The 27,958-nt window shown below is 36.2% G+C and overlaps 1 long non-coding RNA gene across 1 annotated transcript; it reads right to left on the bottom strand.

Moving 5' to 3' along the window:
• Nucleotides 1–1,073: 1,073 nt before the first annotated feature.
• Nucleotides 1,074–26,145, bottom strand: LOC311436426. Its single transcript, XR_014692836.1, has 3 exons — nt 26,098–26,145; nt 24,586–24,637; nt 1,074–1,163 (listed from the first exon to the last, which is right to left on the bottom strand). It is a non-coding gene; the product is annotated as an uncharacterized lncRNA (long non-coding RNA).
• Between the last annotated feature and the right edge of the window lie 1,813 nt (nt 26,146–27,958).

The following is a 27,958-nucleotide window of genomic DNA, read 5'->3' as shown; positions in this document are numbered from 1 at the left end:
AGAGACACTCAGTCTAACTACAAACAAATTAGCTCCTGATGTAGAAACGCAGTAGCTCTGTCAGCATAATGTTCCTGACTTAATAATCTTGCTTCTTTGAGGACAGCTTTGTACTTTTCCCAGAACATGAGCTAAAATCTGTGCATAGAACCGAATTGGGCATGTTAGAGGTACTCACACAAATTCAGAAAGAGCTTGTTTCCTCATCTCAGAACTGCAGAACCTATGGTAAACAGAAAATCATAGAAATTTTGTTTGGAAGGAACCTTGAAAAACCTTCAGCCTTTTGACCAAAATAGGACTGTTGGCAACAGTGAACCGTATCATTGGCAGTTTTGCTGAGACAAGTTTAATAAATAAAATAAAATAAAATAAAATAAAATAAAATAAAATAAAATAAAATATACGAGTCTCAGATGGAGATTTCACAGTCTTTCTGGGTAAATTCTTCCTCTTCCTGTGCTGCACCAACCTCCTAGTAGAAAAAAATCTTCCCAATAAATAACCTGAACCTCTCAAAATGCTTTTATTCAATATAAGAGCACACTTTTGTCTCATATTCTGTTTAGTGTTCACTGCAACCTAGTAGTCCTTTTCACCAATGAATTCCCATCTTTATGCAATACTTTGGAGAATATCCTGGCTCACATACTCCTGGCTCAATTTCTCCTTTGTGAACTTTGCAAGGGGTCTTCTGTCTCAGTTCTCCAGACTATCAAACTTCCCTGGTCCGAAACTCTGCCTTTCAGTATCTCAACCACCTCTTGTAATTTAGTATAATCTGTAAATTTTGCTGAAGGTTCATTCTACCTCATCATCCTGGCTTGTTGCTAAGGAAATAAAAAATGTGTCCTCTGTAGGCCACTGTTGTGTCCATGACTGCTGATATGGTTAAATAAGCCATATTTACCTTAAAGCCACCTAAAGTGTCTCATGAATTAGGTAGATTATAAGAGAGATCTTCCATCATATTCTTACCTCTCTGAGCTGCACATTTCATTGTTAGCTTTCCACAGATGTTTTTTCTTCTCCAAATCTCCTTTTATATGTAGCAGAAACAAGTCCTGGTAAAAGCCCAACAGAAGGGTGTCCTGGTTTCAGTTCTCGAAATATTTACAAGTTATGGCTTTAATGATTCAGAATGTTAGTCTGGTCCCCTGAACCTACAACAATGTAAAGAAAAAGATGTAATGGCTGAACATTTGTTATTTAGATGCGAAACCTTGTATTAGGCACTAAGCAAAGTGGATTTGCCTGGATGAAACTGCATTGTATTCAGTAATGTCAGTATGGATAGTTTATAACTAATTCAGCAACAGCCAAATTGATACGTAAAGCATGCAAATTCATATGCACCAACAGCTGCTTTCCCACTTGTAAACCCTTATTATTCCCTCCATTGCTGACATATTCAATTTATAACTCATTGCAATTATCTGTATCCCTCTGTGTTTAGGGCAGATCTCATCATCCTTCAATGAAGACAAGCAAAGCATTGTCTGATGTAAAAGAAGAAGAATTCTGGTCATTCATTTCTCACTCAAATTTTTCAACAGAAATTACTAGATATTTTTGTATTGTTTATTATAATACATCATTTATCTGAAATTGTTGATGATGACTCTCCACAATAAAAAATTTGTTACTGCACTGCCCATTTTTAAATTATGCAAACGATCTACCTGAAGTATATCTAGGGTTATTAGCTACCATGTAAGAAACCTTTAAGAGCATGGTAGAAATTCTGGATGTATTGCAACATGTGTTTGACTCACTGACAACCTGTGTCTCACCTTTTGACAGATAATAAATATTCTGCAAACTTCAGGAGAGGAAAGTTTTTTATTAGGAAAGAAAAAAAAAAAAAAAAGAGAAATAGGTACCTCCCCTTTTTCTACTGCTGTCATTTAAACCATTCTAAAATAAATTCTGAAAGGGATCTGGAGGGTGAGTTCTACAGAAATCTCCACTGACTGTAGGGGCAACCTACTTGCCAAACATGTAGATATTTACCATGGGAGTCATCTCACCTAATGTTATATAGATGTACACATCTCTAACTGAAGAGCTGACCCAAGACTCCCTTTACAGATGTCTTATGTCCTGCACAGGTATGTGATCTGGCAGACAGACTAGCCATTACTAGCAAGCCATCTTCGAATGTAACGAAAGTAATTTATGATGCTTGGAGTATACACATCTCTCATAGCACACACCTCTAGAAGTGCCATGAAACTCCAGACAGAAATGCACTGCATCACAACAGGTAGCAACCCCCTATAGATTGAAAAGACTGAGGCAGATCTGAGTGACTCTAAACTGGTGCAGTTCTTTATGTGTCAGTAGTTTGGTACCAAGGAAACTGAGGATGCCAATTATAATCAGTCATAACTGGGGCAGACAGACAAGGTGGGATACAATCATCTATGTTTAAAATTGACAGTTCTGAATTGGTAGCACTCTTGCTATTATAAATAAATAAAAAAATAAAGTGCTTTTGAGTACTTTGCACACTCACATGGACAGTCCTCCTGAACCGCATAATTTCTAAGAGAACACACTTCAGAAATGCCTGACTCCCTGTTGAGAAGTTAATGGACCCTTCCAGTTTACACCAGCTGAGTGCTAGTATGATGTGATGTCCTGGGCATTGAAACACAGCTTGCAAAGAACACGCTGTTCTCAGTAAAATTCAGCGCCTGAAGGTAGGTATCTAAATGTGTTTTCAGACCCTTAAATCAGTGGTATGATTTTCTCTATGTGTATTAATCTCCATGGGGCATAGGTACTGCAAACAGTTTCAAAGACAACACCAAGTGGCAAGGTCTCAGGGCACATAGAAGTAACTAAGTATGTACATCAAGAAACATTGGTTTGACCATCTCCTAACTTAATCCATTCTGTTATCAAAAAGACATAAAAACATTCATCCATTTACAGATGTTACTATTCTTAAGTAAGTCTTTCTTTAATACTGGTATAGGTCTCTTCAAAAGCTGGAACATTTTTCTTATTAAAAATGCTTACTATGTACAGATTTGATACTAACATGTACTGTATGCATATTAATATTATTATTATCATTATTATTAATATAAAATTTCAATACACATTTCTTCAAAACTATTTGTTATATTTAGAAACTATTTAGAAACTATTAAGGCTTATTAATATGCATAGCTTGATAAGGTACTGTAATGGACAAAGACAGTCAACATGAAATACTGGTATTGACTATATTTAGACTTCAACAGTTGTAAGTAAACTAAATAAATAAATAAATTAGACACTACAAATGAAAGAGAACAACATAGCAACAATCATTACACGTCTGTCAGTTCTGCAAAGAAGCAAGAGTTCAGGAAGGTGAATAGCAAAGTGGGTTTAAAAAAAAATCCCTAGAAGTTAGGAATTTCTGAGAGGGTGAAAAGAAAAACAAGGAAAGTAAAGGAGGATGCAGGATAAAGAAAATTGTCCATCATATCGATTGAACGAATAAGCTGTTTATTTTTGCCTCTGACTCCTGGAATGATAAATGTGGGGCTCTGAAAAGTGACAGAACGATACCATTTGCTTAAATGTAACATGGATTAGGGTTTAAATTGAAAGACCTCTTCATCGACAGTAAGGAATAGCAGTGAAAGTCCAATAACATGACTTCAGGTTAGTCACACAGCACAGTATTGAGATGCAATGCACGGTTCCATTGCATATTTAGTAAGCAAGAAGGGCTGCTTTCATATGCAACCCCATATTGGGATTCAGGAGACTGGGACCATGAAGCCAGCCCTGCACAGCTGTATTTTTTGCTGTTGTCCTGATGTTGTCTGTATGAGGGTGGTAATAACACTTTTCCATCCATCCTCATCATTTCTGTGGTGACACTTCTGACCTTTCATATAAGCCAGGACTTGACTTTAAGACCATTTAAAATATGGAACAGATAACTGTATCCATCTCAAGCAGATTTTAATTTCAGTAGGAGAATGAAGTCAACAAATGGCTATAACACAGCTAGGAAAGAACATAGAAATATTTATGTTGGCTGTAAGGAAGATGGAGCTTCTTATACTTCTGAACCTCTATCAAGACTTTTTAGAAGTATCAAGGCAAACATAAGTCTCAAGGAAGGTTTTGATCTGTGTTAATGGAAATTAAGGGCAATTTCTTCCCAGCATGTGTGAGGTAGTATCTTCCATATAAAACAAACAAACAAACAAACAAACAAAAAAACACATACCTATCTGCAAATTGAATAGGTTGGAAACAGATGATTGTGCCATAGGCTGGATGAAAGCAGGAATCAATTTCTGAATGATAAAGAGCAGTAGAGGATTATAATGAAAGAATTTGAGATAAAGGACTTGCCAGATGCACCAGAGACACGTGGGAATGGGTATGTAGAATAGTGTGCCAAGGCCAAAATGAAAAGGTGAAATGAACAAAACATGACTGAAGTCAAGGTCAGAGAAAATGGATAACTGAGATGCAACAGCTTGGGAGGTTGGAAGAGAGTTTTCTCTGCCTGTTATTTCTGTTTAGGTTGTGAATTCTCCAGTGTAAGGCCTCTTCTTTGTGGGCTTTGAAGGGAGAAATGATTAAGTGAAAAGCTGTGAGCTTTGATTTGTGTTTTTGTCTGTTTGTTTCTGCCATGACTTTGTACAGGGCTAAGACCAGCAGAGTGCTTAACACTATCTACATCTGTTGGCTGAAGACTTGTAGGTGGGCATAGCTGTGTAATTAAGAACCATGATGCTAAGATACTTACAATTCTAAATACAGATCTTAAAATAAGATAAACAACTATATCTACAAAGAGTTAGTTTTCCTCATCTGTAAAGTACCAACTACTTACATAAAGCAATAAGAGAGAGAGAGTTCCTGATTATGAAATTTTAGTCAAAGTTGTCAAATACTATGACAGGATCCTAGGTTGTGGTTTATAGCCAACATGGAGGAGACAGTAAAGGTAATTTTTGCTCTTTAAGATGTAGCATAAGATATATGATAGCTTTGAAAGACAGTGAGACAGTATATGCACACATGTAAGTCCGTGTTTAAGATAACCAAAGGGACATAACTTTATTTTCATACTTTCACATTGTCATTTTTATCTTACTTTAACTTACTTAATCAGAGATTGGAGATGGGAGGTCTTCCTTTCCCGGTTGTATCATTTCTGAATAAACATGGCCAGAAATGTAACTGGTTTTGAGTAGAGATTCTACCACAAGGCCTGCAGTTTTTATGTCTACTAAAACAAGTTCTTTCCTAAAAAACTTAGAAACACCTATAATGTAAATTGTTTTCTCTTCTGCAGAAGGCTTTGAGGACAAAACAGAAACAGCAAAAATAATAAGAAAAGAGGGAGTGAGAGAAATACGTGGGTTAAGACAGGAAGGACACAAAGAGCAAGAAGGGAGTATACATACACAAGCAGAGCTAAAGTTTTGTATATAAAAAAAAAAAAAAAAAAAAAGTGACTGCAACAAGGAACTCCCCCAGTGGGCAAAAACCTGCCTTAGACTGTTAAAGTTATACATATCAGCTCTGGATCCAAGACCTGAGAGGGCAAGTAGGGGTACTTTGTACAGTTCCTTCCACGTCAATACCAAGACTGTACTTCCAGCTCCCAGCTGCTTCACAGCAGTGCTGGTGATTCAGTTCTGGGAGCATAACCAAGTATTTGGCTGTGTTTGTGTGTGAAATGCACACTGAATTCTTTTTGTTTGCTCTGTGCAAAACTCTAAGGCAGGAAAAAAATCTAAGCAATTAAAGCTACCAGCAAGCTGTCTTACTAATTTTCTGTAATCTTTTTTTCTTGTTGGAGGAATAAATATGGAGGTTCTTTTCTGCAGAAATTGAATGGAATCAGGTATTATATGTTATGCAATGGCTGCTCTACTAAATATGATTGTAATTACATAATAAATATGAAAAGAACACATACCTATTACTGTATGGATGGAAAGTTTGTTTGTCTGGGACTGAAAAAATAAATATGTGGCAACTACATAGGGTTAGTAGACTCAAAGGACTTATTAAAGATGGAAAGCAAAAACCAGTCCATTTGGATTCTGATTTTTGGATTACAGTGATTTGGCATTTTCAAGCTTTCTGGTACAACTGAGGGACAGAAAATTACTCTGCTTGAATGAAAGCTGAGGTTTTTATTATTTTTTTAATAACTATTTGATTTTATTTTCAATAGCTGAAGCTTTTAAGGAAAACAATTGTAGAGACTCACAGGAAAATTGTGTGGGTTGGCAGCAGAGAGCTTCATTGGTGTTCTTTTGGTGCGACCAGAATGAAGCATTTTGAGCATGTACTTCCAGGGTTTTCGAGTCACAGATATTTGCATACCCCCTGAACATTTTTTTTCAGCAGAGGTAAGGTTCCCCTATAGCAAACTTAAGAATATGAATAACGCATTTTTCATATTTACCTCCAATAGATTCATAACTAGTACCCCATGGATCCATGGAACTTAGGCTGAATACAAGAGTTTTGGCTTGTCTTCCCTTCATAACAAAAGACTAGTACTTTCCAAATGTAATTCTTCAGTGAACAAGTTTTTTTAATTTATTCAGTGCATGCTTACACATGCGTTTCATATACATAAGCTTCAGCTTATATCTCTACAGTTTGCCAGCTCTGATTTTCATAAAGACCAAGGCTGAAGGATTCAAGTAAGTTGTTCCAATGATTAATTACTTTTACTCCACAGAAATGTGCCATATGCTAAGTTTGAACGAAAGGAAATATCTTGTAGTCTCTGTATCACTTGTTATGCTTATTTTTAAGAGTGCCTCGCTCTTAAAGTACTACTTCCTTTTGTGTATAAAACTTTTTGGAAATGTTGTGATGCCCTTTGTGGGCATCAGAAGTGTGGAACAGAAACAAAACATTATTCCCAACAGGAAGGGGAAGGATAGAACTTCCTAGTATTTATTTATTACTATTTTTTTTTCTCTTCTCTCTTTTTTTGTTGTTGTTGCCTTTTTTCACTTTTCTGATACTGACAGCTGCAGATCTGTGAGATGTTTGTGTAAAGAAGCATGTCAGCACGTCAGCATGCAAAGAAGAGTACAGAGCATTTGAAGAAACTGTTGAAAGAGAACTGGGGATATGAAAGAAGCATGCAAAGCCACATGTAGCAACATAAGCACCACAGTTTAGAGGAAAAACAAGAGGAAGAGGTCACAGCCAAGGCAATGAACTGTCAGTCTTTGTCTCTTATAGTGTGAAAGATTGAGACATAGCTAACATCCATCAGAATAACCAATCTGATACACTGAATGACCTGTTCCCTTTTGAGCTACTCTTTGCTGTGCAAGTAAAGGATGTGTTCATTGTCATAGTGCATTGGATCACACAGAGGGTTCATCCTTGTTGCTAAAGGGGAAAAAATGGCATTTTTGTTTGGAGTGAGATGTGTCGGTCCTTCAGTGTCCTCTTACAGGACCAGCATACTCATTGATGCAAACTGGTGCTGCTCAAATACAGTCAATGCTTTTTTCTTATTTTTTATCATTTTAGGAGATAATTGCCACAATTCTGTATATTGGATGCATGTGGATCTTTGTTCCCCATACTTTAGGTCCTTCTCACTTTTAGTTAAAGTAACGAATGTGGCTTAACATATGAACCATTCTGACTGTTCACTAGGATGTTCTTGTCCTTTTCATTATTTGATATGTTTTGTACTATGAAAGGATAAAAGTAAAACTTTGAACAATGCAGCTGCATTTGATTAGAAATTGGTGAATGTTTGCTTTGAATGATACTGAAAAAGCCACAGGGTGACTCCATCTTTTCTTAACTATGGTATAGTGTCTACAGTTCTGAAAAACAAACACACACCCACACACCCACACACCCACACACACACACACACACAGACACAGACACACACACACACACACACACACACGCACACACACACACACAAAGGTGCCCAAATGGAGGAAGAGAATACAATGACTCAAATGCACCAAAGTCCAAGGACATCTTTCCAGTGATTAAATTTGGTAAGATTAGATGCATTCTTTATATTCAATCCTTAAACAAACCAAGCACAAGTCTTTTAAAATTTCCTTTGAAACCTAGTGAAGAGTGCTTAAGTATCCTTTTCATTTAGGTGGAAACTGAACAGAAATTATCATTATTGATTTAAAGACTATTTTTTTCCTTCTGTAATGTATTAGCTGAGCAAAGACCATATTCTCCTTCATGTGAAGCAAATCAGCAGAAATCTTTGGGATGTGGTCCTTCCCAAAAGATGTCACAAAGTGTGAAGATCTCCCTCATACCAGCTGTGAGTAGTTACATCATTTGAAGTTTGATAGAATTATCCTCTGATACCTGCAAAAGTCATTATATCAATATATAATAAGTATTGTGCAGCTACATGCATCTTCTTCATGGTCTTTATAACCATTGCTGTGGTTATTTTGTTAGTTTTTTATCCCAGCCATTTTAAATGTTTGCAAGATTTTTCAGAAAACATTTTTTTTTTTCCTGAAAAGTTTTAGTTTAGACAAAAACTGATTTGTAAGGTTAAATATTTGCTGAAGAAGAAAAAGTGTTTGACATATTTGTTTTTCTGGAAATCTGCATTAAAAATATTAGAAGGACCATTCCAGATATTTCATATGTCAATCTTGATGTGGTAATTTTTCTCTGAGAGATAATAAAAAAACAAACAAAACAAACAAACAAACAAAAAAACACAACAAATGAAAATATGACAAGCTGCATTTCTCACTTGCCTCAACAAAATATCTAATTTGCTCTTGCTAGATGATGAAGACAGCTGAAGAGTGTTATTAGACTGTAGGTGAGTTTTAATTTTTCTTTAAACATAGGGTATATTCCTGAGAATAAATCATACTGAGCTAGGTGACAGCATCGTGGTAGTATAAAAATGTTTATATATCTATGATGATCTGTATCTCTGATGTCTTATATTTCACTTCAATAAAATAATTAAAAAAGTCATACTCATCCATATTCTCAAATATACTAATCTTACTCCTACCACTGTCACGTAATGCTTCAGGATAAGGGGAGTGAGGGGGTCTTTATCTTCTGGTTTATATTGTCTTTCTTATTTTGCTTGAAGTTTTCCGAGTAATGACTCATGTGTCTGTCCAGCAAGCATATTTATGTGTGACTGCAGAACTTTCTCAACTGCGCGAGTTGATTTGCTTTGAGGCAGAGGATAATTACTTTCTTCTCTTGCGTTGGCACAGGGTTCAGAGTTGCTTTCTGATGCACAGGTGTACATTTCTATGCAACTTGCTCATGAGAGAAGAGAATAATATTATTTTTCAAATTACACAAAGATGGGCATCTGAGGATATGGAAAACCAAATTATTCAATCTGTTTTCCCTCGCCTCATATTTTATTCATGTTGATGTGGATCCAGACTTTTACTATAGTACGTTAGTTAAATACCTATTCCAGAAAAGCACTACATCTAATTAAACTGTCTGAGAGTTGTTGGTGGTGGTTTTTAGTTGTTGTTTTTTACCTGATTTTCTTCTTACTTTTTTAGTGTCTATAACATTCGGTCCTGTTCAAACCTCCTGTTCACAGAGATGATGATGCCTACAAACAGCAGAGAGATAAGGGTGTGTGGGACTTGGAAGGAAGCTGTTTTTTTCATGACTCTTTCATTTAAGATTTCAAAGTACTCTTTTAAAGTGGACAAGATGGTCAATGAAGACACTCAATTCAAATTTGTCTTTTTTTTTTTTTTAATTTTTTTCTTCTCTTTCCATGTTCTATGTGGAAAATAATCTAAGTCCAGAAAGCAGAAAAAAAAACAGCAATTTTATCATATAAATATCAGAACAGGGGCTTCATCTGTGTCCCCCCTCAATTAAAAAACAAAATAACAACACAATATATATATATATTATGTTCAGATTTTAGTTATTAACTTTTTTTTTTTTTTTTTTTTAATTTTATGGAAGCCTATTTGAAAATGTTTACCTTCTGGATACAACAACAAAATAGTCACAATTACATCTGAGGAGTGAGCCCACAGTTCCTGCATTTATTTTTTGGGCAGTGTGCTTCCTGCTGTCAAAACTATTTTTAGTACTATTTTAAGTAGCTTAGAATCTTAGAAATGACACAATAGGTATCATTCAGCTACTTAGTAATCTGAAGTCTTATTTGAAATGTTTTATAGCACACTTGATAAGCAAGTCTTTCTTTTTCCCATAACATTTTGATAAAGATCCCTCTTCTAGCTGTTACCAGTCTCAGGACTTCAAGCAAAATATTTTTCATGGAGATAACTTGATCTAAGCTGCAGCCTTATGACATTGCATGACCAGGGTAGCAAAAATGTATTCCCTTCTATATTTTTCAAACGGTGCTATTCTAGGTATAATGGACTTTCAAATATAATTTTCATACATATTTTTGCTGGTGGATCACTGACTCACAAAGATCCATGCTTGTCCTTTCATAAGCAAGAAAAGCTTTGGCTCTGGAAAGAAGACCAAAAAACTCTCGTAAGTTAACAAGCTGTGGTGTGCTATATAGTAAGAAGTTATCTCTGTCCAGATTTTTCTATTGATATTTTTTCTTTCTTTTTTTTTAAAACACCATTTGCTATGCAACAGTTTCTGACAGAACATAGCACATGTCCTAAGATTCATGAAAACTTAATGGAGCTTGATTTCAAAAGCACAGAGATAAAAATAGATGCTGGAAGAATATCTTAACATAGACTGTTTTGTTAAAACCTCCTGTGTCTCATAAGATAATATCTAACAACATGAGTTCTGTCCTTGTTTGCTGTTAGCTCCATCCTACCACATTAACTTTTAATGAATCTTTCTTCGGTGTTGTTGACCTGATTAGCGACACTTTCATTTTCCAGTTCCAAGGGACTGGATAAAAGGAACTTGCAGATGACATGTGGTTATCCAGATAACATCCAGTTGCTAAATGGACTGAGTCAATTGGCCTCTTTTCTTTCTTAATCTTTCAAAATGAAGAAGATAATTCCTCACTGTTCTGGTTGTTCTGGACAACCCCAGAAAATCATGGACGATGTAGAAATGGATAAAGATGACTCAATATTGAATGGCACCTGTCAGCCATTGAAATGAAAGGAACTTATAATTTGATAAGGTAAAAATAGATTAAAAAAATAATAATAATAAAGAGAATTGTCCATGGCCAAAAATCATTCACTGATAGTAATGATGGGTAAGGACCCAAGTAACCTAGCTTCCCTTTTGGTCTATTTTTATTTCTAACATCCTCCACCTACATTTATGTAAATTAGACATTGATAGAGGTTTTCATCGTCCTAGGATATGAACATTTTTCAGATTTTACCACGGTTCTCCATCATTTCATGTCATACTATGGTGACAGTACAAACTTCCATATTTTATGTGCTGTGGAGCCTGTAAAGCTGTGTGTTGAAAGATAATTTGCAGTGTTAAGAGAAAGTACCACTCTTTCTTCAGCAGAGATATCCTGAAAATAAAATAAAAAATATATATGTATATCTTGTACTTACTAGTAATAATTAAGTATGATACTTAATTAAATCAAAATTTATGAGTTTTATATATATATGTATATATATGCTTTAAAAATCTATTTAAAACAAGACAATTTATGGAACTTTTAGTTTTAAATCTTTAATAAGATTTAGACATTTCTGCTTGTATGTAGAATAAAACTACCACTCAGAAAACACAGAGTTTAAAAATCTGCACAAGGTTGTGAGTCACGGATTTTTTACAGTTAGTTGACTAGATCTCTCCCAAACTCATCTGAGTCTTGTTTTGGACCAGCCTAAGAACTTAGTTTTGTTTCTCTGCAACTTTCCTGATGCTTTAGAAGAAAACATCTCTATTCCTATGCCATTTCCTCCCTTTATTGTCAGTATGTGGGTTAAATATTTATCTGAATATGACTTTTAAAGGGCAATATCAGGGGTTTGGTTTTCTTTTCAGTAGGAAATAGCAACCGCAACAAACTACAGAAAACAAATCAAACTGGGATAATATTTAGCCACCATAACTCAAGCACAGTTTGGCATATATTCTTCAGAATTCATAACATTTCATCTTATCCATATGGTAAGTAACAATCTTCTAGATTTAGCAAGATTATGTAGGATAAACTACCATTTCATTGCAAGTGCCCTGTAGAGTCAGCTGGTATTGTGTCTTAGGTAACAAAGTATTTACTAGCAGAATTTGGATCATTCACAGAAAGGGAAAAATAGAAGTCAAGAAAGTTAAGGTCTATCCCTTGCTTTCCACTTACCTAATATCTTAATCACAGTACCTGGCTACTCTATTTCAGGTCCCCACCTATAAAACTAATAAAATGACATACATCTTCCTGCCAGACACTTCATTACTATTAAGCCCCTCAGTCCCAAAACAGCAGCTCTGGATGGGAAATAAACATTGCTATGGATTCTTGAAAGGCATGGGAAACATGAGGCTACCAAACTATTATGCAAACTGGAGCTGTGTTCTAATTTCCTTTTCTGTAGCTGTTTTGTCCTAAATGAACAGAATTAGAATTCATTACTAAGGAAAACAGACAACTAGCCAAGTTATCTTTTTCTTTCATGTGTCAAATATTTGCTCCTACCTGTGTTTCCATTTCATATTTTTGTTTACTTAAAAGAGAAAGACAGAAAGAAAGAAGGATTGAAATAAACCTGTTGGATTTTCATTGTAGCTTCCACACCTGACAAGATTATTTAACAGGATTTGTTGCCATAATGCTCTTTCACCCCAAATCCACTAGGAGCCCACCCTGCATTTATAAGATTTTAAAAATCTGTTCTGTTTGTTCTCTTCAGGGAATTTTTAAATAGCAAGAGCATTCCACTAAATTCTATAACCTTGGAGCAAAGCAGTTCTGTTATGATCTCAGAATATAAATCTATAAAAGATCTATATAAATCTATACATCTCAGAATATAATATTTCAGAAAATAAGATATGATAGGATATAAATGGATCTAACATATTTTCATTTTTCAAATGTGGAAACAAATGTAAAGGCTTTATAAACCTTTGGGGTTTACAGCTAAGATAGGGGCATGTAAATTTAAAAAAACAAATGAAAACAAAAAACAGTGAACACTTTTCCAAAGTAGCTGGATAAATGCATTCATATGCAGCCCAGCTATGCCAAGCATTATCACCACATTTTGTGTTCAGTGCATTTTGTGCTGATCACATCTTTCATTCAGGTCAGCCTCATCTGCTTTGTTTACTAAACACCACATGTATCACACCATGCCAGTTTTTATTGATTTGAATTTTATGCAACTCCACTGAATGCTACAAAATGCTATAGCTGTGACTAGCACTTGAGATTAAAGCCGCAGAGCTGCATATAAACAACAACATTTTAAATAATAATGATAATAAAAACTATTGAAATGCTACTGTGGTGACAGACTGAATCATTGAAGCAGAACAGGGTCTTGTTCTTAGCTGTCCTTAGCTGATGCTATGCATGAGCAGCATTATATATGTCACTAAATTCAACATGGCCAAAGTATGAAAATAATTCTCTAAGCAACCAAACTCAATCCAGCATCTTTTACGGTGTTACTGTATTCTAACAACAGCTAAATTGCAAGTATATAGCTATATATGTATATAGTATATATGCAGAGAGAGGGAATAAAAACATGCAACTAATATTGCATCTGTTTAGCACAGCAGGTGTAAAGGGATTCACCTGCTAAGAACCCACAGTTCAATGCCTGCAAGTGGTCATTGCACCAGGGACATTGCAAACAACTGCTTAAACACAGCTTTTTATAAAAGTGTGCAAGCAGCTCTACTAGATTCTGTATCTCCCTTGATCTTAGATCTTAATTTATGTCTGAACAAGATCTCTTTTAAATAGGTTATTGGGTGAAAAACATTCCACCCTTGAGACTTAAATTTTCAGAGAAGTTCAAGAACTAGCTACATTTTACTTCTACATGCAGTCGGAACAGTAGAGAACCACAGAACACATTTACAAATATATAGTTTTAAGATAAATGTGCAGTTATTTTTGCCAAAAGAATCTGACATCTGAAACCACATTAGCTATTTCATTCTGGCTTTATCTCTGTCCTTTTAAGAGTCTCAAGCTGCTGAACTGGCTTTTCTGCTGGCAGAATGACCCAGAGAGTGCACACCTGTCTTCAGAGAAACTTAAGAGTCCATATAGTGGTAACTATATACAGAACAAAATGTGATTATCATTCCATTGGGAAGATAGGGGTAGATCAAATTTTAAAAATGTAAATTACATTACTGCAGTCCAAGACCAATAAAGATAAAATTAGCAGTTATATACACCTATCCACTTCCTTCTTCCATGCTAACCTACAAGATTGGTCCCTAGATCAGAATAATAATTCTTATACAATATGACTGAAAATTTTAGTATTTTAAAATAGCAGAGTTTGTGAGAGTTATTATGAAATGCAAGGCAAGCAAATTTTTACTTGTTAGAGCTCTAATCTCTGTAGGAAAATAAATAATATAAAACATTTTATGTGTTCAAAACCAAAATTTATTACTGTGCCTAGAAACAAATAGTTTGGAACCACAACTCCATTTTTCAGTCAACATAAACTAAATTTCTTCCACTAACTCTCTGGACTGTGGTCAGACTTGGCTTTCTGAAAACAAACTGAGTTTTACGGACTGCTGACACTCAAAGAAAGTCCCAGGTGAACTGCAGCTATGTCTCTTTTGTTCATCAAAAGCCAGGCAGGGGGCTACTTTCAGCTGCACTCATTTCACATCATTTCCGAAGCAGGTTTGGCCAAGATCCCTTCATATGAGTAGTTCCATTCATGTCACATGTATGGTGACAATAAAACTAGAGTGGCATCTGATGTTATGTTGTTCCCCTCAGTCTGGTCACATCTTGTAATCTACAAGTGTATCTAGTTTATGTCTCTATTTGGAAAGTTACATGTATGTCTCTACTTGGAAAGTTAGACCCCAAAATTTATCTCAATTCCACAAAGTTTGAAGCATGAAGTTTAACTGAGATCAAGGGGAATTCCAAATTTGGCAGCTGGGGTTCTGAGTTTAAGCTTTTACATCACGGAAAAATTGGCAGCTCTACAAATAAAAGATACGGAGTTTCCATTGCACTGCTTGATCAGTTTCCTTACTTATTTAGAGAAACAAGATAGCGTCAATAATCAACTGTGTGGTTTTCTAATGCCACTTTTAGCATGAGCACACAACCTGGAAAGGAGGAATCAGAAGCACATTTCCAAAGTGAGCTGACACTGTGCAATTTAGTTATCTACTCATGAGCCCAGGGGCACAGAACAACCAGTGAGTAACCATTCCCCCTCCTGTGGGGTACATTCCCCTCCTTTGGAAAGTGCATTGGAAGTTAGGTCTGAAAACACTGGATAATCCCAACCTTGATGTTCTGTTTGCCCATTTTTATTTTTATTTTTTTTTACATTTTGTACTCATTGTAATCAGTTCCTATGAAAATTCTTATGTTTCAATTTTTTTTTTTTTTTTTAAAAAAAAGGTTAATCAAAAAACACCACTCTCCAATGGACCTAGAAAAATCACTTAATCTCTGCAGTTAAAGACAGTAGTCACTAAGATGCATGCACCATTGGACCCTTAGGTAGCATAATTGTTGCTCTGAGATTTTCTAGAAGCAATTTTGCCTATATTACTCTCCAAAATAGATCTTCTTTTAGGATTATTAGACAAATCACCAGCCTATTTTCCTGTCTCACTTGCACCTGCACTCCTTCATTGTGTTCAGTTACAGAATTCAGGGCATGGCTTTCCTGACATAAAAATGAAATACAGGTCATAAGAAAGGCGCCTTTTTTTTTTTTTTTCTTTTTTTTCTGTGTGGAGGCAGAGGATAGTGAAATGGGTTTCCTTACAACAATCACAATCATTCCCAGGTCAACTAATGATAAAATAGAAATTGCTTGTCAGCCCAAACCCAAAGATTTCATTTCAGATTTCCTGTTGTATTAACCCTTCCATTGACTTTAAATAAAACTGATTTTTTTTTTTAACATTTTTTTTAAATAGCAACATGAAGTACTACAACATTCTTAACATAACACTTCAAAATTTTCCTTCTCACTTCTTCCCAAGTAGTGGGGATAGGTTTTCCTGCTCAGAGAAATTAGCTAGTCTACAATACAAAAATGGCCAGTTAACCTGAAGTCCCCCACAGCTGCATCAGAGGAAAGGAGTATTATTTCTCCTCTTTGGCACTAAAAGATCTTAAGTTTTCTTTAAACTATGGGCATAGCAGTTAAGAGTTAGACATCGTAAAAGAATATATTTCAGTGTTTTAAATGAATACTCTATTGGATTTATGTAGAAAGGTTTTGTAGCAGGGTTGGCCTCTGTGAGAGGAATCCAGCAGCTGCATCATGTCAGATCAGAGCCAGCTCCAAAAGAGACCTGCTGCTGGCCAGAGCTGAGCAATGCTGGCTGGGCCTCTGGGAGAGCAGATTGAAGAAAGGAGGGAAAAAAAAATGATGTGCTACAGCAGCTGGGAGAGAGGGGAGAAAATGCGAGAGAAGCAGCCCTGCAGCCCCCAGGGTCAGTACAGCATGAGGACAGGAGGGGCTCCAGGCATGCAGCAGCAGTTCTCCTGTGGCCTGTGGAAAGGCCCCTGGTGGAGCAGGCTGTCCCCCTGCAGCCCATGGGTCCCACATGGAGCAGATCTCCACACTGCAGCCCATGGAAGAGCCCCTGGTGGAGGAGGTGGATGTGGCCTGGAGGAGGCTGCAGCCCATGGAGAGCCCCTGCAGGAGCAGGCCCTGGGCTGGAGCTGCAGCCTGTGGAGAGGAGCCCACGCAGGAGCAGGGGATCTGGGTGGAGCTACCACCCATGGGGGACCTGTGCTGGAGCAGTTTGCTCCTGGGGGATGGACCCTGTGGTATGAAGCCATGTGGGAATAGTTGTTGCAGAGCTGCTGCCTGTAGGCAGCCCCCCAAGTCTCAGTTCAGGAAGGACAGCATCCCGTGTGAGGGACCCCGCGTGGAGCAGGAGCAGAGAGTGAGGGTGAAGGAACAGCAGAGACAAAGCATCAGGGACTGACCGCAGCCCCAATTTCCCTGGTCCCTTGTACCGCCCAGTGGGAGGAGACAGAAGATGGTGGATGGTGGGAGGTGTTTTTAGTTTGCTTTTAGTTTTGTACTGCTCTAATCTGCTAGTGATAGGCAGATTAATCTCCCCATATTGAGTCCGCTTTGCCCGTAATGATAATTGTTGAGTTATATTGTCCTTATCTCAACCCTTTTTTTCTCAAGCCTTTTTTTTTTTTTTTTTAAATCCTATTTTCTCCCCTAGTTGTTTTGAGAAGGGAGAGTGAGGGAGCAGCATGGTGGAGCTTTGCTCTCTATCATTGTGAAATAGCTGCAATACATGAAAAAAAAATAAAACAAAATAAAAAATCACTAGGTATATAGTACATGAGCAGACTTGCATAAGCAGAACTTACAGAAATACTTATGAATTCTCCCTTTACTGTGTTATGCCTTAGTTTTGAATTTCAGCTTATCATCACAACTTAGAAGACATTTGCTTGTCTCTAAGAATGCTTTAGAAACCAAATCACTCTGGGAAAACAAGGGTATAATTTCAATCTTTTTCTCATCTTTGAAGACTAAGTTTGAAACAATTAGCTGCTGGAAGAACAGCCAGTGGATATGCAGATTGTCACAAAAGAAGGAGTTAAGTTGAGGGATGGAAGTATTCTAGGAATGTGTATGACTTTTCTCTGACAGCTACCATTTGTGTGATACGAGCTCAGGAGATGTCTTTATAAAGAAAATTACATTTTCTAGTTCTTATCTATTTTGCATTGATAAATGACCGTATGGTAGGCATTTTGGAAAAAATAAGAAAAATCTGTTTACAAGAATGCTTTAATTAATGACAATTATTCTGATGCTACAAATGTAAAAACTAAATACCCTAATGAATTTTATTGTATTTCATACATTTATTTGCTTATATTTGTGTAGATAGAGATTTTGATTTCAAAACAAGATCTAGCTATTAATTTGGACTATACCATTTCCATTTTGTGGGGTTCTGAAGCCAAATTCAGTGCCACCTGAGAGAAAAATTCATGTTCACACTAAATCTTGTATTGGCATCCCGAAATCTTTAAAGTTAATATGGCTTACTTAGGCTCACTTCCAACTCTTTTTAGTCACTGATTTCTCTTGCAGAAATATGCTGACAATCATTTCAAGAAGCATTTGTGTTAAGCTAGGAGCCAGCAAAGCACTTAAGTTGGTGTACTTAATAAAATTCATCTTCCATTGAAATCAGTGTGCCAGCCTGCAACCTTAAAAATAAGCCTATGCTTAACTACCCCAATGAATTACAGCATCAGCAGTTTTATGATCACTGAAGTCAGGAGAGGTTCTCAAGTTTGTTATTTTGGTCCTCCTTTTAGCCCATTGTTAAAGTGAATTTTATAATTGGAACGTTTTGGACTGTGATTTAAATCCAGTCACATTCTATCACTGGAAGGATGTGGAACCTGTAACTGTTTGAGGCAGTCACTTGTCTTTAGCATTTAAATAAAACTAATAAGGTTTTGCAAACAGTCTTTCCTTTGACTGTCTGACGTAGCAATTTCTAGGCCAGATGGTACTTTCTGGGATTCAAAGGATGATCTTTTTCCAGCAGGTGAAAAATGGGTGAGGAAGATTACCTTGAGCTCAGCACCTACCACCAAAGCTTTAAATCTGACTGTGTCCAGTGTATAGCTGATGAGTGTGGATTCATTCTGCATCAGTGGGATATTACTAATTTTTCAGTAATGCCTTTATACCTGGAACAATATGTTAGGAATTTCATGTATGCTGTTTGTCCCTCAGCACTTCTAGGATGAGCAGTTTGTACCTATGGAGTGGAGCAAAGCTAGTGCACTGACTTGGACCCTCTTTCACACTGATTTTATTAACCTTTGCCTTAGTCTTTATATGACCTGAGCAATACAAACAATGTCAAGATCATTGAAGGCCTAATTCTCCTTGAAGTTAGTTACTTAAAAAAGGAATTCCCTTAATCAACCCAGGAGTGAAACAGAGCTGCCTTTACCTGGTTATCTAATGCCAGAAGAGAGGAACAGGATAAATCACCTTCTGGAGATGCCTCTCTCCAGTGTCTAGAGAGAGAGTTTAGATAAGGCTCATAAATCTAGACACAGCAGTGGCAAGATGAATTAGCTGCAAGGACGAAGCATAAAAAATGTTTAGATATTCTTCTTCTATCAACAAGTTATGCAGCTAGGTACACAATCATTCGGGCTTAAAGGCAGTTTTTGAGATATTTTTCTTGGCAACTAATTAGAGTAAACATAGAGTTGACTGCAGAGAGAGGGAGACATTTTTTTTTTCCTTTTAGTCATTAAATTCTATACATCACACAATATTTTTTATTCCATAACTCTTTTTTATGATGAAACATTGAATGTGACTGCTCTAGTGAGATTCTTGCCTTACAATAGATTGAAATTGAAAAACATTAAAGTTTATAGGAATAATTCTTCACATTATAATTGCCTTTCCATACCAGAGATTTGTTTTTGTGTGAAGCTATCAAATATTTAATAGCAGACCTTTACATAAAAGCAATTTTATTAAACAAAATGTAAAAATACAGCTGTTTAAATTATTGGCTTCAATCCCTTGGAATTTTGCTGGTATTGCAATTACTGCTTATTTCTAACAGAGAAGAACAGAATAACTTTAGGAAATATATTATTTGATATTTTTCAATATCATATAAATATAAGTGTAAACAAATCATTTTTGAGAAATGGCAGTATGTAGAGAAGAAAATAGTACTCTCCAGTTTACAGCTGCAATATTCTCATCTGAGAAATAAACTAGAAAAATCTCTGCTGCATTTGTTCACCTGCTCTAGCAGTGGATGAGGACTGTGCAAGACAGAATAATTTTTGTGAGATAACCAAACAGAACTGTCATATAATGCTTGAAAGCTACTAAACCTGTGTTGTAAGGAATCTGATGTCTATGACTGGGGTTGGTTGGTTTTGGTCAGAGGTCACATGAGCTGTGGAATTTTTTCTGGTAAATTGTCTTGGGGCAGAGTGCTCTGCACAAGCTCACCTCTTTTCTCCTGAGTTACAGCAGACCTATGTCTTCTGGAGGGAAACCTCAACATCTTTTGGCAGTATACCATCTGCTCTGTAAATCTGCAGGTCAAAGCCAGCTTCTTTAGGGACAGTTTTTCAAGTGGATGAATGGCAGTTCTCAGTAGTGGTGCAGAAATCATTTTGTAGAGTCATTAATCAGTCACTGCAGTTTTCCATATGCTTTAAAAAAAAAAGTCTAGAGACTTTTTCATATTTTATGCTCCACATCTAACACAGAAGAAAGAAAAATTAGTTGCAACATTCAAAGCTTTCGAGTTTTGCATGCAAGCCTTGAGTTCACATCTATGTACTTAATAATAATAATATGTTACAAAGAGGAAATTTATCTGATGTCATGTCCCATGAAAGAGGAATTCCTTAATACAAATGGCTATTAGGAGTGGTTAAATGCTAGGCTATCAGAAGAGTGCAGGAAACAAAATACTGCAGGCTAGATGTGCTATAAGAGAAACGCTAAAAATTATAAAACTACATCTTTTATTCAGTTTGTCCAGTTTTATTGTTCCGCATGATACCACATGGTATGGGACACCCCCTTGGCCACTCTGGGCTGGCTGTCCTGGTTGTGTCCCCTCCAAGCTTCTTGGGCACTCCCAGCATCCTTTCTGGCAGGGCAGTGTGAGAAGCTGAAAAGTCCTTGACTAAGTGTAAGCACTGCTCAGCAACAACTAAAATATTGGGGTGTTATCAGCATTTTTCTCAACCTAAATCCAAAACACAGCACCACAGCAGCCACTATAAAGAAAATTAACTATATCCCAGCCAAAAAAAAAAAAAAAAAAAAAAAAAAAGCACATTAAACCATTTGGAACCATGTTAGCTGCAGAAGCACAATAAAAGGAACTGTAGAACTGTAGATGAGGTTGCTATCAGGCTTTGTATATTGACAATTTTTTTTTTCCTCCTCTTCTTATTATTTCAGTGCTTTCCATTTTTCATACGGTAACACTTCAATATTTATAAGCTGTATTGATTACACTTTTTTTTTTCTGCCATACCTCAGAAGTTACTAAAACTAGAACATTAATTTCTACTGTCAAGTCAAATGCATGCCTCGAACAATGAGATATTAAAAACAAACAAACAAACAAACAAAAAACTTAGTTTGTACAGGTCTGTACGCAGTGTTTGTAAAACCCACCGGCTAAATTGCATGCAATTCTGGCTCCTTTTGTCTGCAAGTTTATAAATATTTTGTTTATTATAGAGTACCAGGAGTGAGGATTCTTCCTGATGCTTTTCATAGTTTCAATTTAACGTACCAGAAAAAAAAGCAAACTGAATAGAGTGGAGAACTGAAAGTAAATAGGCAAAGAGGGACATCTAAATTTCTCCTATTTTAAGTTCATTTCAAAGATCAAAGCTTGTAGCTCTCCTATTCCTTTTGATACTCAGCTTCAAAAATAGTATGGTCAGGAAGACAATGTCAAAATTAAGTCTTGAAACCAAAAGGGATGGTTATGAGATCAAATATCATATCAATAAAGGTCTGTACATTTGAGTATGAAGCATTTTGAATGCCTGTGGGTATCTGAGGATTGCTCTCTGTGTTTGGGGTAAATATGTTTAAGTAAATCAACCAGATTTCAAGATTTTGCAAAAGGTACAGGATTTGCTTCCAGACTGAGATGTTTGTGTTAGTGCCTGTTTAGCAGATGACTTCAGTGAAACAAACAGAGAAGAAAGGCTTCAAAGGGGTTAAGGGTGCTGTAGCTTCTGTCACCTTTCTTTATCTGTGTGACTACTGTAACCCAAAGACAGGCTAGGTCATCTTGGGGTATTGTAATCATTTTCCTCCCTGTATCCTCACCTCTTCTCACTCTTCCACTCAGTTTAGCAACATGTGTTCTAACAATTACAGATTTGGTTCTATTGTATTCTCATGAATGAGGTTTATTGCAATACTTTTAAGTCTTCTTCAGCTGGGAGCTTATCTTGACATCACATGCCTGAACAGCTTTCCTCTTATTGAGTCAGACTCTTCCTTTATGTCAAATGACCTGCCAAATGCACTGAAAGCTGTCATTGCTTTTAAGATCTTGCATGCAGAATACACACATTGGTATACATTTCAGTCAATGCAAGTTTGTAGTTAACTCCATAGAGTAGAATAGTGCAAGTTCACTTCAAGTGAGAAATAAATACATGCCACCTCATTACATGCTCTGCATATAAAAACTTAGTGAATGCATTCTAGAGAACATATTTTAAATGGGATTTTAATATCCCAACTTTTACAAATGAAATATCCATTTTTCCATTTTTATCCATTTTTTTGGAAAGCTAAGTGCCTTAAGTCACTGTTGGTTTTTCAGGAGCTGGTGTGAGCTTCACTTTGGCAACAAGCTTCTTAGTTTTTGACATGTAGCTATAGATTCAAAGGTAGAAAGTGAAGCTAAAAAGAAATGCAAAGTAGGCAGCTGGTAACCCTTTGGATCCTGGAGTATTCTCTTTCCTACAGTTTTGCTCTGAAGCACTCATACCTGGCTAAAATATGACTGCCCTGTGAGAAAGGATTGAATCCTTTTAACACCCTCCCACCAGCTGGATGCTTTGATAAGCAAGCACCAAGTCTTGTTGTTTGTCATCCAGAGTATGATGAAAGCATTCCTGAAATAGGAATATACACTGCTGTCACACTCTTTCCCCATGGTTCAACTAATAGTTTGATCACAGGGAAATAATGGGATGAAAAAAATCTCCCAGACTAGAGAATGCTATGCATAGAAAAGACTCTGCTTCACCTCTGGGGTAAAGTAAGCCTCTGAAAGAAAGGGTAGCATTTACATCTAAAGCATCTTTATCTTTAGAGGACTCTCACAACAAATACAAAACATGAATTGTTACTCGCAGTTCTGGAGTATGGAGTATAGCACCTAAATCCCAAAGGTGTCAGACTTCCATTTCCTCTCTTTGGAATTAGCATTAACTAATCTAAGCATTTTCCCATTAGCCATGTCAGGAAAATCAGGTCCTCTTCCACAGAATCCACTTGTCACTGTACAGTCCAAATGTTAAAATTCAGGTATCTCTGCTGTGTCAAAACATCTGGCCTGTCCAGCTGCAAGCTGTCTCCAAACTGGGAGCTCCCTAGTACAGCTGGTTAGCTTGAACTCACCACCCTGCTATGGAGCACAGCTGGTTAACAGGAGGCAAAGAAAAGCAGCATGTTATCTTGGCTGAAGTGCACCAGTGTGAATAACTTGTTTCCTGCTCAAAGGTGGCTTTGCTCATCCTGCTTGAGTTTAGTCTATCTCAGCCTACCAGTACAAAAATGCCTTTCTAAGGCCATTATTGTTACAGTACATCAAGTCCTAACTGTCACACTTTTTTTAGCCAGCTGGAGAGATAGCATAAGCTTTCTAGCCAGAGAACTAAAGGAATGAGGACAAAGGACTAATCTTTCTGCTGAAGAACTCTTTTTTTTTTCTTTTTTCAGACCTACAGAGAATTTTCTCTACTATTCCTGCCCTCAATCAAGAGGTCAACATTACTGTGACCCTGCACATGCTGAGCTGTTCTCCTGCCGATTTAAATAAAATACCCCAAAGGAGATTCCACAGTGGAAAGCAACAGACCACAGGAGATTTTCCCTTTTAGAAGTTACTATTTAGGTAAGTACTGCAGACTTTAATTGTAAGAAGGTGAAGGCATTATTGTGAGGTCTTGACATGAAATAACATTCTATGGATGTGGAAGGTTAACTTTAGTGACATATCAAGTCATATTTAGTGACATATTAAATATGCTAAGAAGAGCAGAGAACAACTTATTTTACAGAATAATAATAAGAGGACTGTTACACAGTACTGAACTGAAATTTGGAACACAGATTTTTTTTTTTTGTTGTTTGTTTGTTTGTTTTCAAATATGTGTAAAGGTGATAAAGAAACTATAGAACATAAATTTGCCCTTTTGGAAATGCAATTATGTCATCCTTACCGTGTCCCCTCAGTTGTAAAATTTCCATTTAAATACAACACAGAAAGAGACAACACACACAGAAATAAAAATCCATAAGTAATAATTCTGAGTAGCAAAACTTGATATCTGCTGGACATTTTGAGAGGTGACTTTTATCCAGGTTGGGAACATTAATACAAAATAAGATGCTGTTTTCAGAGAGAATCGTATTAACTTTCATTGTTAAGCCTGACCTAATGTGATAATTCATTAGGGATGGTTTCAGACTCAGTCATTCTACTGATGTTGCTTTTATCCACGCCTATCAGAATAAAAATCCAGAAGTACAGTCTGGAGGAAGTGAAGTCATTTAGTTAGAATAGAGTTTATTGATGTTGTTAAAATATATTTCAACTATAAATTCCTTATTAATGTCACACTGAAAGTAAGGTTCTTACCATAGACGCCCAACACTGTGCAAAACAGAAAAGTTCATCTTATCAGAGAGACCTATTAAAATAATGAAGGTATTATTATTGATAATCGATTTTATTTTTTTTTAATGTCTTGTTTGTCTTCTGTTAAAGAGCTTAGTTAGGAAAGGTTTATTCCTTCAGGACCACTAGGTTAAAATTATCTTTTTTTTCAGTACTTGTAATTATTGATCTTTTATGCCTTTTATGATAAACATCTAAGAAGCTACAAAACCTGTGTATAATACAGTATTGAGCTATGTCCATTAAAAAGAATTATGTTTGGTACCACAGCTGACTGCTGTGGACCTTGTAGTACCCCAAAATGGTTACTTACAACAGAATCAACAAACATGTTACAAAGAATGCCAAAAAAAAATAAAATTCCTTTTCAAAAAGAAGTCTAATGACAGTCATCACTGTCCAGCATAGATTTCTTTCTAGTACCGATTAGCAGGGTTTTTCTAAGGGCAGTATTTGTAAGGGAGACCAGTGTTTTAGGTTCATTTACCTAATTGTAACTGAAAAGCATAATTTGCTAGAAAAAGAATTAGTGATAGATGGTAGAAAGACCAGAACAAGCACGCAGTGGACAAAGAGTTTATTATTAGCAAGGGAAAATGAAAGAGTGTGGAAAAAAACAGTGGCTTAATGTGCATCTTGGAGGCAGAGACAGGAACATGAACTAACCTGAAATCTTCTAAATCCCAGATGACAACCGTGACCAAAACCTTACTTTCCTAGCCACTTCCAGCTAACGCACCCTTCATCTTTCAGTGAGGTATTTAAACGTTATTCACAGAGATTTTTGTCTTCAGTTAACAGCTTCCTACAGATTTACTTCTGCTTCTCTGCTAGTAACATTCTTCTTGTACATTACCTCTCTGCTTTAAAGTACCCTCTCTGTCCCCTAAAATGTCTCAGCTGTGAATCTCTAGACTGATAGGATGCAACTCGGTTCTGATCTTCTAATATGGGCACTACCCAAAAGCCCACACAAAGACATTATAATCAAAGACAGAATAAGTTCTTTTCTTTTAATTAAGAAACTATGCATGTCTTAGAACTCTCTAATACCAATGCACCTGAATCACAAATTCTTCATTAATTAGTTTTAAAACATAAATGTATCTGCAGATGAAAGAACAGAACCATGGATATTCAGGACATACTGATGTGGGATCTGCAGGAATTATTAGACACCTAAGCCAGAAATGCCTGTTCAGAAAGCTCTATTATGCTTTCATGTCATGAAACCTGCAGAAATAATAATACTTGAAAGGAGTCTGCAGCTGTGAGTTGTTCATCCCAAAACTGCTAGTATAAGGCAGGCTGCACTAAAAAAAAAATGTTTTTGTTTTGTTTTGTTTTGTTTTAATTAGGGGAGTGAGGAGAGTTTGTTGAAAGACAGAAAATAATCACCTTCTTTCAAGTCTTACAACTGTTTATGATCTGCAGAGAGGCCTCAGCCACAGAATAGGAAAATTATTTACATACCTTGTTCTGAGTATTTCCTGTCATCCAGCTCTTTGTGAAGCTACTTTGGGTTTTATTGTTTCAGATTCCATTTGAATGATCTACAGGGTTTTTAATCTATGCCAGGCAATGTTCCGCACAGATTCTAAAACCAACAGAGGCTGAACTGATTCCAGGGTCAGAAAAGCCATATTACTGCTTGCTCTCTTTTGCAAAAGGACATGGCTTTGCTGTCTTAAAGTTCAATACCACATTAGTGCAACTGCTGGTGCTAATATATGATTAAACTGTACAAATCTGAGCTGATGGTACTCAGACATTTTTTAAAGCATACACATGCAGAATCTTTTAAAACACTGTACACATACACACACACAAAAAGAGCCTATATACACAGTAAGGCATCCTTGATTTCATTGTGAGGGCCAGACACTTAGCAGTTTGATGCTTCAATACACTTTTAGGAACCAAAGTCTTTTACTGGATTCAGGCCTAGGTAATTAATTGCACCAAAAGTTTAATACTAAACTAGTTCTTCAGCTATTGTATATACTCCTCATTCAAGTGCAAATCATTACCTTCACTGTACCTATTTTACAAAGCTGGGAAAATATTACTTATTCAAGCTTTAAGCAAAAATGCAAATTCAAGAACACCACTTAGAGAGCTTCCCAGCCCCAGGACTTGTTTGCTGTATAATGAACTCCTACTTCAAATATAACTTTTCATTTAGAATACACCGAAGCCACATTTTCTTATCTAAAGTTATATTATTTTTCATTCAAAATATAAACCAAAACAAGAAAAGGCTTGACTGGAGTTCTATACAAATGCCAGGAAATAATTTTAAAACACATTTTAAATGAACAGTTGAGGAAATTGGGGTTCTTCTTCTGATTTAGTTGATGAATGTGCAGCAATTTCACCATGAGAATGATACATTATAATCATTAAATATCCTGATTTTGAGACTAGCAAGGTGATATGAACATTGTTCTTAGTTTCAACACTTCTTGGAAGAAAACAATATAATGTTGTTTCATTTGTAAAAATTGACATGGATAAATAGTCTGACAAGCATTTAATTAGTAGAGTATACAGAAAAGTGAACGCTTCTAACAAGGAAAATGGAATAACAACTTTAATCTGATTGATACTCTTATGCCAGAGAGACCAAAACTCTGTATTTTTTTGTAGCTAATTTAAAAATATCTTTATTCAGAACTAGCTGAAATTCTGATTCCATTAAACCAGGTAAGCACACAGAATGACTGCAAGATAGTTCTGGATTTTACCCTTTTAGGCTTCTCAATATCCAAAAGCTTTAATAAATTTTCATCTAAAACCATATATTGTATTTGCTTCAAAGCACACAGCTTTTCAGATATGCTAACTAATCTAATCTCCTGCTATTATAACTGCAACATGCTACGGTTTAGATATTTTGTGAATTGTATGGAATGTATACTGATTCCTTCACCTGAAACAAGTGTGAAAAACAAGTCAGACTCCCAAGTCTATAAGTCTGTTTGTAAGAACTCCTAAGGACCCTGTAAGATTCACAGATTTAACATATAAAATTCCAAGTCAGTAACAAAAACAAAAACCATTAGATGCATAAGGAAGATAATGCGCTGTAAAAATATGGACTAGATAAGATACTCTATTGGTTGCAGCCTGGATAAACTCTCTTTTCCTAAATTCAGGCTGACATGAAATGTCATTTTTCATAAGAGTCTGCTGGATGAGGCTACTTCCGAGAAATGATACTATTAAACATCAGTCTGGACAGAACATACTCATGTTTGGGAAATCTGGTATTTCATTCAACTATCATAAAATAAGTGTTTTCCACTGAAAACTTCATCTTGCTAGCTGAGAA

This window comes from Aythya ferina (genome assembly GCF_964211825.1).
Source record: "Aythya ferina genome assembly, chromosome: 4".
Lineage (NCBI taxonomy): Eukaryota > Metazoa > Chordata > Aves > Anseriformes > Anatidae > Aythya > Aythya ferina.
The sequence above is the reverse complement of the archived record's forward strand: the minus strand, read 5'-3'. Positions and strand labels throughout refer to the sequence as shown.